Genomic DNA, 19,480 nt, shown 5'->3' on the forward strand with positions numbered 1-19,480 from the left:
ATTGTTATTTTACCGTCTACGATCGAGTTGCGAAATGCCTTCTTAGGGTAAGTCCGTATTTCCCTCCTCTAATATGTCATTTCTCAAGGAAAATGTATGTATTATTACCTTATGACATGATGTAAAGTGCCTTTTGTATCATATATTTGTTTTATCATTTCCTTATATAAACCCAACATTTTCTATTAATTTCTCCCAAAGTTGGGAACTTAAATAAATGGGACTACTACCCCGTGACTGTCTTCTAATAACAATTGGTTGTGAACTTGATTCGATGGACCTCCCTGTACATTGTGTTAGCATTTTCAAATATTGTCACAGTCGTACATTTTCAACCATACAACGTCACGATTTTGTCACACTCATGGAAAATCTTTTTTTTGCCTGACTTTATGGGTACGATTTTGTCACACTCATGAAAAATCTTTTTTTTGCCTGACTTTATGGCTACATTAGACTTTAGACAAGGTTGGTCACTAACCGAACATGACTTATATAGAAACTAAACTTTGTTCAATCATACATGTAACAACTCTAACCGACTTGCCTCTACTTTAGGCCAAGCCTAAGGCTCTACCTCACCTATACCCTACCTCAAAATCCTTCTAATGCAATGTCCCATCTGATATAGTTGTTTTGATTATCAATCGTGACCAAAATAAGTTAACAAATGTTTATATTATAATTTATGTCGATAGGTAATTAACATCGTTTATATTTCACTCGTACTAATCATGTCAAGCTTAAAAAAATAATAATAATAATAATAATAATCCCAGATAAACACCATATCAAAAATATTTATTTATTTAAATATTAAAATCAAATTTTCAAATTTATGGATACATGAATTTTTTGCCTGACCAGTTGTAGCAAATATCATAATTATCGGTTTTATAGTTGAACATACAGACATTTTCCTCAGTCATATGCCACGAACATAGAATACTTTCACAATTATGTCTATCTCTCTTATCTATGTAGACATTGAAGTAATGAAACGAGCTAGGCCATTGGAAGGAACAGTAAAACAATGTTGTGCCCCATAAATTTGGACGAAAACTAAAATCGTAGCTGGCCAAAGGAGTCAGCATGTGGACTCCCAAGTCATCATTGCTTGATTTGCAGTGAACAGCGAGCTGATTTTTAGATTTTAGAGCATTTGTTATCTTGACCATAATCTTTGGGTTTTGGAGGAATGATCCTTCGATGGTAGTCACTTGGTTAGCAAAGAATAATGAAATTAAGAGAGAAAGTGCAAGTGTTGAAAATAAACTCATGTGGTTGAAATGGGAGAGAAAAAGAGATGGGTATGAACACATTTGTTTGTGCATGATTTGTTTCACTCTTTATAGTTGAAAAAGAGTGTAATGGAAGATAACAGTTGATGGGTAATAACCCAAAAATAAATAAACTAACCCATTTGTTTGTATTTCTAATTCATTATTTTCTTTTTTGTAACATATGGTTTTGTGAGAAGAAGTTAGTTGAGTATTTTAGGGTGGTAGTTATTGGGAGAGGGAAGGGATTAGTTATTATTAATTAATTCTTTTATTTTTTTTATTTTTTTTTACTGTCGTTAAATAGTTTATAATAAAAATAGAACCGTGATTGATAACTGTTATTTTTTAAATAAAAAAATATATGATTCAAACTATTATTTCTCTCTAAAATTTTTAATTAAAAAAGTAAAACTATAATATGAAAATTAATTTTATGTTATGGTCGTTCGGGTCCTTCACCTAGACTAATTTTCATAGTGTTTCATGACCTAGCCCAACGAGGCTTTTATCTGGTCATCATATGTAAGGACCGGTCTGACTCGATACTCCAAAAAGGTGAGTAAACTTTCACGAAATAAAACAAACAGTATTTAAAACATAACATTACGTAAAACAAAACAGTGTTCATACATGAGTAATTAAAACACAACATAATAGTTAAAACACCGAATAAGGAACGAACACAAAATATTTCAAAACAAATGGGCTGAAGATGACGTGTGAGGCTTGTCTATGACACCTGCTTCGGAGTCCGCTCCCAACCTCGACTAGCTCCTTATTACCTGAAAAAAAAAATGCAAAATAAGGAAGGAGTACAAGACTCAGCAAGTAGCCTACTTGTAGGCTCTTTATCGTGTCCTTGATATGCTAGGACACCACACTCTTTCTTTTCTTGTTCTTGTTTCTTTTGTAAGTACTTAGGCCCGTTCTATTTCTGACTTGGAGTTATGTTAAGAATGAGAAATAGAATTGGGATCGAAAGTGCAATCTTCATCAATATTCACAATGTTTAAATAGGATACAAGCTACCGACGAATACCTAAAATTAAGGGAAAATATTAACTAACTAAATCTTGAGAGTCAAATAAAATATACTACTAATCAAATCATAAAGTAAAAAAAATATTAATTAAGAATGTATAAGATATATTCCAACAATAATTATTATAATATATTCTCCTAATATTATATCTTAATACTCCCCCTCAAGTTGGAGAGTGTCTGTCAATCACACCGAACTTGTCTTTCAAAAATTCGAACTAACGTCTTCCCAATGTTTTAGTGAAAATATCTACTAATTGCATTTTAGTCGAAACATAACATGGTTTGATGATTACAGCTTGTAATTTTTCTCGAACTATATGACAATCTATTTCTATGTGTTTCGTACTTTCATGAATAACATGGTTTGATGATACTTAGCTTCTGCTGATGATCTGGACACATTGATTTGTTTTTTAGACTTCCAATGAATAATTGAATTTCCAAGGAAAATGCAGAACCAAAAAATTGATCATCTGGAAGTTCGACAACCGCCCCAGTCTGAATCACAATATGCTTGTAATCTTAAGTTGTTTTCATATGGTAGTACAAGTTCTTGACTAGGAGTACCTTTGATGTATCTCAGAACTCGAAGAGCTACCTCCCAATGTGGTTTTCTTGGTTCATGCATAAATTGACTAAGCATACGAACTGAATACACTATGTCAGGCCTAGCAACTGATAAATATGTTAATCTGCCAATCAACCGTTTGTATTTACTTGGATCATTCAACTTCTCCCCTTTTGTTAAAGAAAGTTTCAGATTTTGCTCCATAGGAAATCTTTCTGGACGTGCTCCTGTTAGACCTGTGTCTTGAAAAATGTCTAGAGCATACTTCATTTGGGAGATAAAAATTTCTTTTCTAGACCTAGAAAATTCAATGCCTAGAAAATATTTCAAATTCCGTAAATCTTTGATAAGGAATTTCTCGAGTAAACTAGTCTTGAGATGTTGAATTTCTTTGAGACCGAGTATGATTACGTTCCAAGGCTTCAATTTCATCATTCATAGCCTGCTGCCATAATGGCTCGCCAACTGCCTCATCATAGGTTTTAGGTTCTGTCTGGGCTGTAATAAGAGCTAGAAAACCACGTTGAGTAGGAGAAAAACGAGAGAATGAAAAGTAATCATGAAAGGGATACCTGGTGCCAGTGTTCAGACTTGAGCTAGAGGTTAAATGATTGGCTCCAGAAGACATCTCATTATCATTATAACAAGCTGGAGGCTGTTTTGTACGAGTAGAACGTCAGAGTGGAACTGATGTATCAGGTGGGATAAGATTAGAATTAGTGGGTGTATCTGGAGAAGGAATAGAAGGCGGAGGAGACAACGAGGTAGTAGGTGAAGGAATAGAAGGTGGGGGAGGACTAGAATGGATGTTTGAGTAGGATGAATCATGAAGTGGTAAAATGGGAGTTGAAGGAGCTAACGCCAAAGTTTGTGAAGCTGATGAAAAAGGAAAATCATCGTCACAAAATTGAACATCACGACTGATAAAAAAAAATCTTAGATTGCATGTCACACAACTTGTAACCTTTGTGACCACAAGGATATCCTACAAAAACACAAGGAATTGCCCGAGGTTCAAATTTTTGCTTAGGGTGTGTACTACAGTTGCATAACACTTACAGCCAAAAACTTTAAGATGGTGAACAACAGTTAAAATGGTGTTCTATGTAGAGTGCATCTAACTTTAACTCGGCCTGATATTTCTTCTGCAGTTGGGGTTATGAGTCGGTACATGCAAAGTCCAAAGAAGCCTCATTTGGATGCAGCTCGACGGATCTTGAGATATGTCAAAGGTACAATCGACTATGATCTTTTGTACAAAAGAAAAAAAGGCTGCAAGCTAGTTACAGAATTGCCCTGCCACCGAACCTTGCCGTCGTGCACAATGTGTTTCACGTATCCATGCTGCAAAAGTACACTCCAGACCATACTCATGTAATCGAGCATGAGATGCTTCCCCTAAAGGAAGATCTGTTTTACGAGGAGAGCCTAGCAGAATTTTTGCTTGAGACACTAGGCGGTTGCGCAACAAAGATATTCCCTTGGTAAAGGTCTCATGGGGTAACTGTCGTGAGGAAGAGGCAACTTGGGAACGAGAAGAGGTTGTGAGGAAAGCTTATCCCGAACTCTTCCAAGAGATAGCTACTTTCGGGGACGAAAGTTTCTAAGGAGGGGAGAGTTTGTAACACAAAGAAAAAAAAAGGGGGGGGGGGGGGGGGGCTAAGTCAACTGAGGGGCAAAAATGTCATTTTTCCCCTCCAGCCCTAATAGGGGTCCAAGGAGAACCCCGTCACACCCCCTGTAAAAGAAAAAAAGAGTTAGAGAGAAATTTGAGAGGAGTCAGCCGTGAAGTTTAACGGACCACCGTCGGAATCCACCTTCGGAAGAGACTTGTACAAGGATTGAGAGGTTAGTGAGGCCGACGCTCCGTCAAGACCCAAGAACATTTCGCGAGGTAAGGTTATGAACGACATTTCTCAGATCTGAGCTTTTCCTATGTGAATCGAGTCCTAAAATGCTGAAATATTCACCTAGGAACAACTCTATGCACGATCAGTGAAGAAGTTTGGCCAAGACCTCAACCCGAAGGCGGAGATCCGAGAATCGTCTGAGAACGGTGAGTGAACTTTCGACGCTCTTAACTCATCCGGTAGTCAAGAAAAAATTACAAAAAAATACTAGGATGTACCCTGTAACATGATCTAGAATTTTGCCTAAGAAATCATATTGATCCGATCTACAGATTGAAAGATATGAAAATCGGAAAAGGGGACTGTGTTACGGATTTCAGAGGACAGAGAAGAAAAAGAAAAAAAAAAAAGAGGTCGGTCGGCGAGTGGCGAATGGTGGCGTGACAGGCGCCGGACACGCGTCGACCGTCGGCTGAAGCAACGCAGCTCCAGCGAGGCGACAACACATGTCACTTGCAAAGCCGAGCCAAACCGCAAACGCGAGCTGAGCCGAGCCGAACCGGACCAGCCGACCCTGTTCAATTAAGATTCAAAGAGAGCCTACAAGTAGGTGTCTTACTGAGTATAATTTTTATACTCATCCTTGCTATATTTTTCTTTTTCAGGAGCACGAGGCGTCGATCAAGGGCGGGCGTGATGGAGACGGGGATTGTCACAGAGGAACGGGTTGTCCCGAGGCGTCAATCTAGTCTTTATTTTGTGTTTGGATACTTTCAAAATTTATTTTCAAACTGTCATGTGTTTTGTTGTTTGTCGTCCAAAAACTTTATTGGAATTTAAGGATTTTCTTTATTTCATATTTAAATCACTTTGTTCATTTGTGCGTTGTCGTAAGTCACGGTCCGTAGTAAAATACGGGGTTGCGACAGCATACAAACTACAATAAGAAATCAAGACATTAAAGAAGTTTAGATGTATTTCTGGTCTCAAGAAGAATATAAACTCTATTGATTAGTTGGATAGCACATGTTATGCACCAAAGTTTGGAAAAAGTTCGTGAAAGATTGTGAAGGGTTCCATGGTAGTAGCACATGACACAAAATATTAAATTTATACGCATAGTGCATAAACATGGTTGTTGTTAAGTGGAATCATGAGGGATGATTAGACGGTGAGAACCTACAACCCCGAACCATGAAAGACTCAAGGAGTCAGGAATTATGAGAGTGGAGACTTGAGTCCCTACCAAGACCGCCTAACCACCCTTGAGACCTAGAAGGCCACCTTAGTACCTCGGGATGTAGAAGAAAGATTTATAAACTGATATTAGCTGGTATGGCATTCAAGTAGTTTCCACTCACCTTTCCACTCTTGTACAATACCATCAAGCGAGGTGTTACATTGGTTAGGATTGTGATACTCAGTGGTAGATTGACTATTCTGCATGGTGGGTCCATCCTATGTTGATCATGCGGGTTGTTGGGTTTTATGTACTAAAACTCATATTTTGTAAATAAAAACATATTCTATTTTCAATAAAGTTATCATTGATGTTTATTCAGTAAAGATTGTTATTGAATAAAGTGTATTTTACGATCGTTAATCTAAATCCAATAAACTAAGAATACTCTGGCTATAGTATGAGTACTTGAACTATATGTAGAGACATAAGAGTGGATCAAGTTCAAGTATATAGTCAAAATAATCTATAGTACAGGGATAAGGCCGAGTACCTTATCTTGGGGACATTATGGATGCGGTCCAGTTTTGTATATGACATAAACAATGTGATCACTAAATTGTACATGCGAAGACATGTGAGTGGGGGCGTCCTATGCAATAAGTATTGCATAAGATCGGACCATGAAGAAAATCACTCTCACTTTATAATGTCGTTTACTGTTGAGACTGATTTTCTTTTCATTCAATGACCTAGGTAACTCGATCTTAATTCTGAGCTAACCTTGAACTCCTGTTTATTCGAAATTATCCTTAGATTGACATGGGTGAGAGTGGCTCGAGTTTGCCAACTCAATAGGCTGGGGACATGGGGTGCAAGATGGAATTCGCTCCTACCCACTTTTGGGGATAGAAGAGAGGTAGTTCCCTTAAGTACTAACTCCAGGTCTTAAACAAGGGGCCCCACCCTCTCATTGGCCTGAGAGGGATTCGATGGTTGGATTATAAACCAATTTTTCATTAGAGGATCAATGGGACATAAGGAACAAGAAGTAACTTTAGGGGTAAAACGGTTAATTGACCCAACTCTAGTTACCAACAACCTGTGAAGGATCGACTTACTAATCATGGTTATATCAAATGGACAGAAATATATATATAGTGAGGGGAGTGCAACTACTAGGCTATAGTGGAGTGTCCTAGTAGTTAACGAGTGTTGGTTAACAAGGTTAATGAAATTAACCAGTTAATCTTGGATCGTTGGAGTCCATGATTTATAGGTCCATTAGGTCCCTCTGCTAGCTCATATCGGACTAAACCATAGAACAGGTGACGAGTGGGTTCGAAGTGTTCGAATTCAAATTAGGGAATATACGCTACATATATACGATATATTTAACCGCATTTTTGTTTTATTTACGAGAATCTAAGATATTTAAATAAGATTTAAATATTTTAATGAAATATGTGTCCGAATTGATTGGGATTGGGATTGGCATTTGAATTAATAATAAATATTAATTAAATAGTTTAATTAATCCTTTAATATAGTAATTTCAAATTAGTTATCGAATTAAAATGAAGAAAGTCAAAATGTTGTCTTCACTAATGGAAAAATCCATGTTTGAGTAAATGGAATTTTGAGGTGTCAAAATTTGGTTTAACCAAACTTGCATGCTTGCCAAATAAACCCCACAAATTTTAGTGTTATTTTTAGTGTCAAAATTTGGTGAGCTCAAACTTGCATGCTTGCCACATAATCCCAAACATTTGAGTGGAATATTGAGTGTCAAATTTGGCGATCTCAAATTTACATGAACATGCAAACATAACTCTATAAACAGAGTGATCAAGGTACATGGAACTTCTCCCTTCGAAAAACCTTGAGAAAAACTCTCCCAAACATTTGCTTCCGCATGTTTTATATTAACACGATCAATAACTTGTCGAGCTGGCTTGTATCGGAAAGTAGCACGCCCCAACCTTGGGCGATCTCATGGCCTGTGCGACGGGTTCGCGAGTTCACTCCTCCATGGACGACGAGCAGGCTGGCACTCACCATGTTCCTCACCTGGTACAAAGTTATATGTCGTAGCGCCTCATCCTTAGACGTCGGATACCGCTACGAAGGTTAAATCTTCTGCCCAGGTGTGTGTACCAAGATTGTTGAAACTCTAGAGCCTATAGAGTAAGTTGGTGGTTCCCTACTATGACATGGATGCGATAAGAGCCTATAAGTATGTTACTTACTAAATATATTTATACTCATTCTTATTTACATTTCTTTTTCAGGTCTGTGAAGCTACCGATCGTGGCGATAGGGTTCTCGGGAGCTTAGAAGTCAGAGAGGAATTGTCGACTTGAGGCGTTTTTCTAAACTACGTACATATAGTTGTCACTTAATACATGTCATATTTGTTGGGATTTATGCCTTAAAGCCTCGTAATTAATTATTTAGGTTTTTAACAATAATTTTTATTATTTTATTTATAATTTAATTGTTATCCATGGTATGAAAATCCAAGGTTATTAATGTAATCTTGAACCGTATTTGGTTGACATACAAGAGGATCGTGTTCAAGTAATAACCTAAAAAATCTATAGTATTTGGATAAAGTTGGATGCCTTATCTTGGTAACACTATTGATACGACCCACTTTGTAATGGTTACAAATGATTTGATTCAAATCGTTCATGTGGAGACATGTAAGTGGGGGTACCCTATACAATGAGTTTGTATAAGACTGAACCAAGAAATGATTAATCTCTCTTTATAAATCCGTTAATTGAGAAGATTAATATTTCACACGATGATTATATGCGAGTCGATCTTAATCCTGAGTGAGTTATGAACTCCTGCCTGTGAGGGCTTGTCCTTTAATTTACATGGGTGAGAATTGCCCTTTAGGCCGATTCAATATGCCTACCATTTTAGGGACTTGACCAAATAGGGAGTTTGGAACATAATATCATGAGATGAAATTCACTCCTTCCCATGCGAGGAAACTAGATGAGTTGTTCTCTTAAGTACTTATTTCGAGACTTGAACAATGGGGCCCCACCCTCTCACTAGTCCGAGAGGGACTTGGTTTATGATTGGATCATAAACAAATTGTTTATTAGAGAATCAGTGGTATTTAAGTTTAAAAATGTAATTACAGGGGTAAAACGGACTTTTGACCCTGCTGTAGTTATGAACAACTCGTGAAGGATCGAATTGCTTGTAATGATTATATCAATGGACATAACTTGTCCTACAGTGCATAAGAGTGCAACTCTAGGTTTATAGTGGAGTGACCTACCATTAATGAATGGAAATTGATTAATTAAAAAGTTTAATTAATTAATTTTGTATCATTGGATCTTGTAATCGGTAGGTCCACAGGGTTTCCTTGCTAGCTCATAGTAACGCTAAAGGTTCAATTTATTTGAAAGAAAATTTGAAGGGTTCAAATTGGTATTTAATATATTAGATATATTAAATATAAAGGAGAAAATAAATTTAATTTGAAATGTCAAACTAATATTGAATATATTAGATATATTAAATAAATTGAGAAAATATATTTAATTTGAAGGTTTCAAATTAATATTTAATATATTAAATATATAAAAAAAGAAAAATATATTTATTGTAGGAGATACAATTAAATATTAAATCAATTAATGTATGATACATTAAATAAAAATATATTTAAAATTTGAATGAGATTTAAATTAATTAAATATATATTAGGATATCTTATAATATTTAAATATAGTTTGTATAAGGTATTATATCCTAGTAATATTAAATATGTAAATATATTATTGGCAAAAATTCTTGAAGAGTCTCTATAAATAGACTCTCGGGTTGAGCCAAACACACCAATCTCTCTCTCTTTCTCTCAAAAATGAAATTACATCTCGAGAAAATTCTCGAAACCGAGTACATCTTAGGAGGCATGAAACGGATTACATCTCCAGAAAAAAAAAAAAAAAAAAAAAAAAAAAAAGCAAGAACCTCTTAAACCAATTTATGTAATGTTCCATGAACAAGATTTGAACCAAATTTTTTAGTATGAATTTGACACCCAATGACTCTAGCATTTTCCTGACATCTTTTGCAATATGACCACATTATTTACTCCTCATGAAGTGTTTCTAAGCAGGGAGATTATTCTTACCGATCAACATGAGTTGTTTTTAGCATATTTTGTCTTTACCCACATGTTTGTTAAGAAAATTTCAAGAGGTAGCAAAACATAATATTGTTTGAAACTAAACACGCTTAACTTTTGAGTCTTATGCTTGAAGCACCAAAGTAGGCAACATGATTTTTAGAGATAGTTTTCACTCCTAAGAGCAATTCAAAACAAGTAACTAATGTGACCATATCATTGAAGATGCAAGAAATTGTGGGGGCCATCAGATGCCAAATTTGGATTTCCAAGGTCCAAATTTTAGGTATGAGATTACATCTTAGGAGGCATGTGAGTAAGGAAAAAGCATGCTACAAAAAATGGTGTTGGTTTGTGTGGATAGTTTTCACTCTTATAAGCAATTCAAGATAAGTTGGTAATGTAGGTATGTCATGGTAGATGCAGGGGAACGTCAAGGGTATCAGTTGCTAGTGTTAGAATTGGTCAATCCATTAGAATAGCTTGAAGTTAGTCATGCCATAAGAATAGGCTTACTTCGTTAGTTTCCTATGAAATCGGATCTATTAGTTAATCTTTTGCCAATATAAATAGAATATGTCCTCAATAGTGTGAGGCACAGTTTTGCATAAACTTGATATGGTATCAGAGCCGAAATAAGATCCACGAGATCCATAGCCTCTGCTGTTAGACATGTCAATCCCAAACAACACAATGTCTTCTCCGTCGATCAGTCAGGTGATTAGTGTTAAGCTTACACAAGAAAATTATCTACTGTGGTCCACCCAAATCCTTCCCTACTTGCGTAGCCAAAACCTTGTTGGTTTTGTGGATGGATCCATGCCTGCACCAAGCCAGACGATCGCCGTTGAACCAAGTGAAGAAACAGGGAATCGCAAAATTATCATCAACCCTGAGTTCACAGTCTGGTACCCCCAGGACCAGCTGGTACTCAGCCTCATCAACTCATCAGTCACTGAGGAGGTTCTCAGCACGATGGTTGGAATCACCACTGCACGAGAAGCCTGGATTACGCTGGAGCGACAATTTGCTTCCACATCTCGAGCAAGAGCAATGCAGATCCGTATGGAACTCTCTACTATCCAGAAAAAGGACATGACAATTGCTGACTACTTTCGTAAAGTAAAACATCTTGGTGATACACTTGCTGCCATTGGCAAGCGAATAGAGGATGAAGAACTCATCGCCTACATGCTGCAAGGACTTGGTCCAGATTATGATCCTCTAGTCACAAGCATTACAACCAGAACAGATGTATACACTGTCAGCGACGTGTATGCTCACATGCTGAGCTATGAGATGCGGCACTTGCGTAAGGGTACATTTGAGCAACTTTCATCTGCTAACAATGTCAATAGGATATCCATTCGTGGAGGTGCCAATGGAGGTCGAGGTAGTCGCGGTCGTAGTCGTCAGTTAAATAGTGGTCATGGACAATCAAGGCGTACTGTGAACAATCCTGGACGTCAACCATCAAAGACACAAAGCAGCTCAGGCATTGTCTGTCAGATTTGTGGTAAGCCCAATCACGATGCTTTGCAATGCTGGCACAGATTTGATCAGGCATATCAAGCCGAAAATAATCTCAAACAAGCAGCTTTGGCAACCAGTGGATACACTAGTGACACAAACTGGTATGTTGACACTGGAGCCACAGATCATATCACCAATGACCTAGAGAGGCTTACCACCAGAGAACGCTACACTGGCACCGACCAAATTCAGGTTGCAAATGGCGCAGGTTTGTCTATCTCTCATATTGGGAATTCATTAATTTCTGGTTCATCTCTTGTTCTGAAACATATCCTATATGTTCCTAAAATCAATAAGCACCTAATTTCAGTACAAAGACTAGCATCTGATAATAATGCTGTTGTAGAATTTCACCCAAACTATTTTTTGGTTAAGGACCGAGTCACGAAGAAACTCCTGCTCCACGGTAGATGTAAGAATGGCCTATACGTTCTACCGCATAATTTCAGTCAAGCCTTGCTGACAGCCAAACTTTCGAAAGAACAATGGCACAGAAGGCTAGGGCACCCTGCATCTCCAATTACCATTAGAATTCTACAAGATAATAATTTAGCTATAGATACTAATATTCCCTCTTCCTCAATTTGTAATGCTTGTCAATTAGGGAAAGCACATCAATTGCCATTTGGTTCTTCTCAGCATGTATCTACAGCACCCCTTCAATTAATTCACACTGATGTATGGGGTCCATCCATTGCGTCAGTAAATAATTCCAAATATTATGTTTCCTTTGTTGATGATTTTAGTCGTTATGTTTGGATTTACTTTCTGAGATGCAAATCTGATGTTGAGTCTGTGTTCCTTCAATTTCAAAAACATGTTGAAACTATGCTAAATACCAAAATTCGCTCCGTCCAATCAGATTGGGGGGGTGAATACCATCGGTTACACAATTATTTCAAATCCACAGGCATTGAACATCATATCTCCTGTCCTCACACACACCAGCAGAATGGGTTAGTCGAAAGAAAACACAGACACATTGTAGAAACTGGCCTTGCTTTACTCGCTCAAGCCAACATGCCTCTATCCTACTGGGATGAAGCTTTCAACACAGCTTGCTTTCTTATAAATAGAATGCCCAGCCGAACCATACAACAAGACACACCACTTCATAAATTGTTTGGTAAAAGTCCAGACTACTCCATGCTTAGGGTGTTTGGCTGTGCTTGCTGGCCTAATTTAAGGCCTTACAACAACAAGAAACTGAGTTTCAGAACTACTAGATGTATATTCTTGGGTTATAGTTCTTCTCATAAGGGATATAAATGCTTAAATAGAAGTACAGGACGTATTTACATCTCTAGAGACGTGGTTTTCGATGAAAATATTTTTCCTTTTGAAGAATCTAAGCCACCAAACAAAACCACAAATCCACATCATCCTGTTCTACTTCCAGCCTTAGCCAAACTTGCTAGTTTTTACACTGAAAATGCTCTTACAGATATTGAACCAGTTGTTAGTAATTCCCATATGAATGATGGTCAAACTGATAATATTGCTAGTGACAACTTGTCTGGTGTCAGCTTATCTTCTGCAGATAATACAAGAAGTTCAGAGGAAATTGCAGAATATGAAGCTGAGAGCAGTTCGATCAATGCTCAAAACCAAACTCATGAACATGTGTCTGATCAACCAACTGAAGCAGCTAGTCAACATCCAATGCGAACAAGGTTGAGAAATAACATTGTACAAGCTAAACAATTCACTGATGGAACTATCAGATATTCAGAAACCTCAAGAAAATTCGCAAGCGCTGTAACTATCACAACTCCGATCATAGAGACTGCTACTGAACCTCGAAACCTGCAGGAAGCCATGCAACATCCAAGATGGAGAGGAGCAATGAATGATGAGCTCTCAGCGCTAAAACGAAATGCCACTTGGGATCTAGTTCCACCCAAACCTGGAATAAATCTCATTGATAGTAAATGGGTGTATAAAGTGAAAAGAAAAGCAGATGGGTCAGTTGAAAGATTAAAAGCAAGATTAGTTGCCAAAGGATTCAAGCAAAGATTTGGTGTTGATTACACTGATACTTTTAGCCCTGTGATCAAACCGTCAACAATCAGGGTCATTCTTTCGCTAGCAGTAACCAAGGGCTGGAATATGAGACAAGTTGATATCCAAAATGCATTTTTGCATGGAATTCTGAAAGAGGAAGTGTACATGCGACAACCACCAGGATTTCAAGACTCAGCCAAACCAAAGAATTACATATGCAAGCTCAAGAAAGCCCTTTATGGCCTGAAACAAGCCCCAAAAGCTTGGCATTCAAGGTTGACTGGAAAACTTATTGAGTTAGGCTTCAAGGCTTCAGTAGCTGATTCATCTCTTTTTATTCTCAAAAACAGAGAGATAACTATCTATATGCTCATCTATGTTGATGATATAATTATTGTGAGCTCCTCTGATCAAGCAACCGAAAGGTTGATTCAGAAATTGAAAATAGATTTTGCAGTAAAAGATTTGGGTGGTCTTGAGTATTTTCTGGGTATTGAAGTCAAGAAAACACGAGATGGTATCATACTGTCACAGAGACGATATGCCTTAGATTTGTTGAAAAGAGTAAACATGGAAAAATGCAAACCTATGTCTACACCAATGGGTTCTGCTGAAAAATTATTCAGAGAACAAGGAATACCCTTATCAGCTGAAGAACAATTCAAATACAGAAGTACAGTGGGAGCACTACAATATTTGACAATGACTAGGCCTGATTTGGCATTTGCTGTCAATAAAGTGTGTCAATATCTTCATACACCTACTGATGCTCATTGGGGTGCTGTGAAGAGAATTCTTCGTTATGTTAAAGGCACACTAGCATTAGGAGTGAAAATTCAGAAATCAACCATGATGTTGTCGGGGTTTTCTGATGCTGATTGGGCTGGTTGTCCCGATGATCGACGTTCAACTAGCGGCTTTGCTGTATTTCTTGGAGCAAATCTAATCTCATGGAGTTCCAGAAAACAGGCTACAGTGTCAAGATCAAGCACCGAAGCAGAATACAAGGCCATTGCGAATCTTACTGCAGAAATGATTTGGATCAAGTCATTACTGAAGGAACTGGGCGTGTATCAATCAAAGGCTCCTCGCCTCTGGTGTGACAACCTCGGAGCTACATATTTAACTTCAAATCCAGTATTTCATGCTAGAACGAAACATATTGAAGTTGATTTTCATTTTGTTCGAGAACAAGTAGCACGTAAAGCAATGGAAGTTCGGTTCATTTCATCAAGTGATCAAGTAGCTGATATCCTGACAAAACCACTGTCTAAAACTCCTTTTACTACACATTGTAACAATCTCAACATGTACAAGACTTGTTGGGATTGAAGGGGACTGTTAGAATTGGTCAATCCATTAGAATAGCTTGAAGTTAGTCATGCCATAAGAATAGGCTTACTTCGTTAGTTTCCTATGAAATCGGATCTATTAGTTAATCTTTTGCCAATATAAATAGAATATGTCCTCAATAGTGTGAGGCACAGTTTTGCATAAACTTGATAGCTAGTTGCTGAATCCAAATTTGAAATCGTGGTCCAAATCTTAGCAGGGGCATTTGCCATTTCCAAATGGCTTAGTTCCCCTTTTTTTTTTCTTTTTCTTAAGATTTTATTCTAAACAATAAAATCAAAAGATTTAATTATGTAGTAAGGGTTGTTTGAGTTGAATAAATTTATGATCCAATTAATTGCATTAGGTCTAAAAATATCTCAACTCGACCCAGCTAAACTCACGAACAACAAATATCTTAAGACTTGAAAACACGAAACATAGCATCATCGATCAAGACCAAATTCTGTTTTTATTTTCTCTCTTTTGTGATTTCTGTTATTTTTTGGCCTTATTTACCATGGATTTGGGCAAATTTTGATGAGTTCTGGTACATTAAACTCCTAGAACATTTAGCTACTTTTGATATTTAATTTTTCTAGGACTATCGACATTTTTCCTATAACTAAACTTGGTCGGGATAAATAGGTAGATAATTCGATATTAAATGTAAATTCCTATAATACATATTAATACTTGTCACTTAATTTTCTAATCTGAAAGCTAAATTTTAACAAGTCATATCCAAAAGTTGCAACCAAAATTACACCATTGACGAAAAAGATAGATTTAAGGACACGACTTGTTGGATTAGTCACCTCAAATTTTAATTCTTCTTTAACAATAATGATGGATCTGTGCAATATGGGAAGTAGTTAGGAGATTCAATCTAACTCATCCATTCTGTCTAAAAGATTTCTAATGGTAATTGATTTGTTTAGGGTAACTAATTGAAAGAGGAGTTAGATATTTTTGTTGGTTAAAGATTCTTTTCTTGAGTAATGGATTAGTTTTTTTTTAATAATGGTTGTTACAATTACATTGTCTTATTTCGAATTCAAAACTAGAACGAAAAAAAAAAAAAAAAAAAAAAAAAAAAAAAAAAAAAAAAAAACAAGACTTGGAACAATTTTATTATATAAGGTGGTGGTAATAAAAACATTAGGTTGTTCACCACACAAAGTCTCCTTCAAACAGTAGACCATCTTATTTATTTTGAAAAGTACAACAAAAGAAACTCAAAAGAATGAGAGTCAAATGGATGGAGGCGGTCTTCTTTTTTAATTAAGGTTGTCTATTATATTTGAAGTTCTATGGCAATGAACAATCCATTGGACAACATAAGGAGAGGAGCATATCTTGGGGTTCGGTCTTCCTGAAATGATAGGTTTCACATTCGTGCATTGGGAGGAAATAGGACCTTTTATTCCATTGTAAGTGAGGTCAATGTTGCTTACTTTTACATCGTCACATGGTAAGTGACGGCTGCAAATAAGTTTGTTTGCCTGCAGAGTTGCAGAACTTCCTCTAATGTTCTTGAAGCTCACTGTACTAATCTTAATTTTTGAAGGAATCTGAAAATTAAAATGAGACAACAAATGGTTTATTTGTTAAGTTATAATGAAAAAATGAATGAAAGGTTCGAGAATGCGATCCATACCTGCCGATTGCACTGATTCCACGGACAATACTCTTGGTCTATTATAATAGGGTTGCTAACATTGACCATTATAATGTCCAAAAAGTGCATATTGGTGGCGGTGCTGCTAGCAGCAGAAGTTGGCCACGTTTTGATCCTAACACCATTAGTGGTGTTAATTAACGTGCAGTTCTTTACGATGACACCTTCAACAAGTTCTTCGTTAGTGTATCTTCCAAGACTTCCGATGCTTATTCCATGTCCTGGTCTGCACGTCACGTTGGTGACTTCAATTAGTTTGCTTTCATCTCCAAGAGAAATGCAATCATCTCCAGTTGCAATTTTGGACTTTGTGATTGTGATCTTATTTGATGGACCGATGTGTATTCCATCAGAGTTTGGACTATTTTCTGGTGCCATTATATTGATATTATGGAATGTGAGGTTGTTGCAGCTGAGGACGTTGATATGGAAGTTCTTGCTATCAAGTGATGTTATTCTCTTAACGGTTGAATTGGTGATGAAGTTGAACCTCAAACTCTAAACATTTTGTATAATCAAATAATATTTTGTGACAGTGGGTAATGAAACTAAAAATTTGAAAAGAACCCAATAAAATTGAAAACTCAACAAAAAATTCACTTCTTCACTTGATTGTTAAAGATTATCCTCTAGAAAATGAAGAACATTTACCAAATCGTAAATGTCAGAACATTAGAGAAGACATGTAAGAGGCCCTTTCAAAAACAACAAGATGCATGAGATTGAGAAGGAAAGCTAAAGGCATATTACTTACAAGAGGGAGTTTGGACACAATTTATGCTTTGTGGCAATCATTCCTTTTCCAAGCTGCCTTTCCTTGGCCATCAAAAACTCCTTCACCTGATAATGTCAATCTATCAACACGTGCAAAAGTGATCCAATTATCTCCCTGAAGACTTTTTTGTGTCTGCAATGTTCCTCCAAGTTGAAAGTCAATTGGGCTATTACAAGGTCCTTCAAACTTCCCTTGCTTTACTTTAAATATCCCTTTCAGAATAAAAATTGCACTAGAACGATTGGACGTGCATGCATCCTTCCATGCATTTCCTAAAGCCTACATTTCACAAGTAACAAAAACTTATATCAAACAATTGATCAGCTCAACTAGTGATAATATTGATGTTCATATTGTATATTTACCTTCGTGATGTCAGTACCAGACACTATGTTACCATATCTTTTCAAAGGAAAAACAACATCGGCACTAGATTGAGCATCGACGGTAAGAGCTAACAATAGTAACATCAAAATTGTAGCAGCCAAGAAACTCGATTTGATCGTACTCATGAAGCCTGTGCTTTCTTTTCTTTTTTATGTATATGGTTTGAAAACTAGTGAGAGACAACGATATTTCGTTTTAGATTTGGAACTTTTTATTTATTTTATAAAACTTGAAAAATAGGAATAAGTTGGGATGGAACTAAAAAAAGTTATGGATCCATTTCCCTCTCTTAATCCAAACATAAATTGATAACTAAACGTTGTTTATGTAAGTTGTTCATTAATGGGTGTGTTGTAATATCTCTCTCACTAGCCTTTGAATGGTTGAATCTCAAAGAAACTGGGCATTGGCCAAACCCAACGAAGTACTAGCTTTGGGGCCACAAACATTTTTATTTATGACTACATTGGTTAGAGACTGTTTTCAACCTAAAATCGTTAGAAATAAGACTTGTACAAAAGGGGGAAAAAAAAAAGCAAGAACCCGTTAAACCGATTAGTGCAATGTCCCAGGAACAGGATATGAACCAAATTTTTTAGTATGAATTTGACACCCAGTGGCTCCAGCATTTTCCGACATCTTTTGCACTATGACCACATTATTTATTCCTCATAAAGTGTTTCAAAGAAGAGAGATTATTCTTACCGATCAACCTGAGTTGTTTTTAGCATGTTTTGCTTTACCCACATGTTTGTTAAGAAAATTTCAAGAGGTTGCCAAACATAATATTGTTCCAAACTAAACATGCTTAAAATGGTAGGCATATTATAGGCATATTATGGTAGGCATACGCATAAAATGACTTGTATGACTATAATAAAGCAACAAAATGGCTTGTCTCAAAGTATGGTATGTCCCTCAAATGGTAGGCATATTGAATGGGCTAAAAGAGTCATACTCACCCATGTAAATTAAAGGACAATCTCTCACATGTAGGAGTTCATAACTCACTCAGGATTAAGTTTGAGTCGCATATGATCATAATGTGAAATATTAATCTTCTCAATTAACGGATTTATATAGAAAGATTAAATATTTCTTGGTTCAGTCTTATACAAACTCATTGTATAGTATACTCCCACTTACATATCTCCACATGAACGATTTGGATCAAATCATTTGTAACCATTACAAAGTGAGCCATATCAATAGTGTTACCACGATAAAGCACCTAACTTTATTCATATACTATAGACTCTTTAGGTTATTACTTGAACACAATTCTCTTGTATGTCAACCACATACGGTTCAAGATTATATTAATAATGTTGGATTTTGATACCATGGATAACAATTAAATTACAAATAAAATAATAAAAATTATAGTTAAAAAGTAAATTAATTACCGGGCTTTAGGGCATAAATCCCAACAATCTCCCACTTACTCTATACCCAACATGTTCTCTCACTTGCCCTATTGAAGATGGGACATGTCTCGTAATTCTAGACATTCTAGATGACTCTCAAACACTTTAAACCTAGAGAGTCATTTTATATAAAACAAAATAATTATCATTAAAAGTCATTTTGGTCATTACCAATGATGCTTTCTCTCTCAATATCATTTTTTATAGATTGATCTTTTATAATTTCCTTAATATTAGTCTTTGTATCACTATCATCA

The 19,480-nt window shown here is 36.4% G+C and overlaps 1 non-coding gene and 1 pseudogene across 1 annotated transcript; one reads left to right on the plus strand and one right to left on the minus strand.

Moving 5' to 3' along the window:
• Positions 1–11,245: 11,245 nt before the first annotated feature.
• On the plus strand, positions 11,246–11,381 carry LOC111806221 (small nucleolar RNA Z247). Its single transcript, XR_002816772.1, has one exon. It is a non-coding gene; the product is annotated as a small nucleolar RNA Z247 (small nucleolar RNA).
• Positions 11,382–16,233: 4,852 nt separating this feature from the next.
• LOC147785433 (exopolygalacturonase-like) lies at positions 16,234–17,921 on the minus strand (annotated as a pseudogene).
• Positions 17,922–19,480: the final 1,559 nt, after the last annotated feature.

Source organism: Cucurbita pepo, unplaced genomic scaffold (genome assembly GCF_057944985.1).
Source record: "Cucurbita pepo subsp. pepo isolate OVF unplaced genomic scaffold, ASM5794498v1 scafford_17, whole genome shotgun sequence".
Classification (NCBI taxonomy): domain Eukaryota; kingdom Viridiplantae; phylum Streptophyta; class Magnoliopsida; order Cucurbitales; family Cucurbitaceae; genus Cucurbita; species Cucurbita pepo.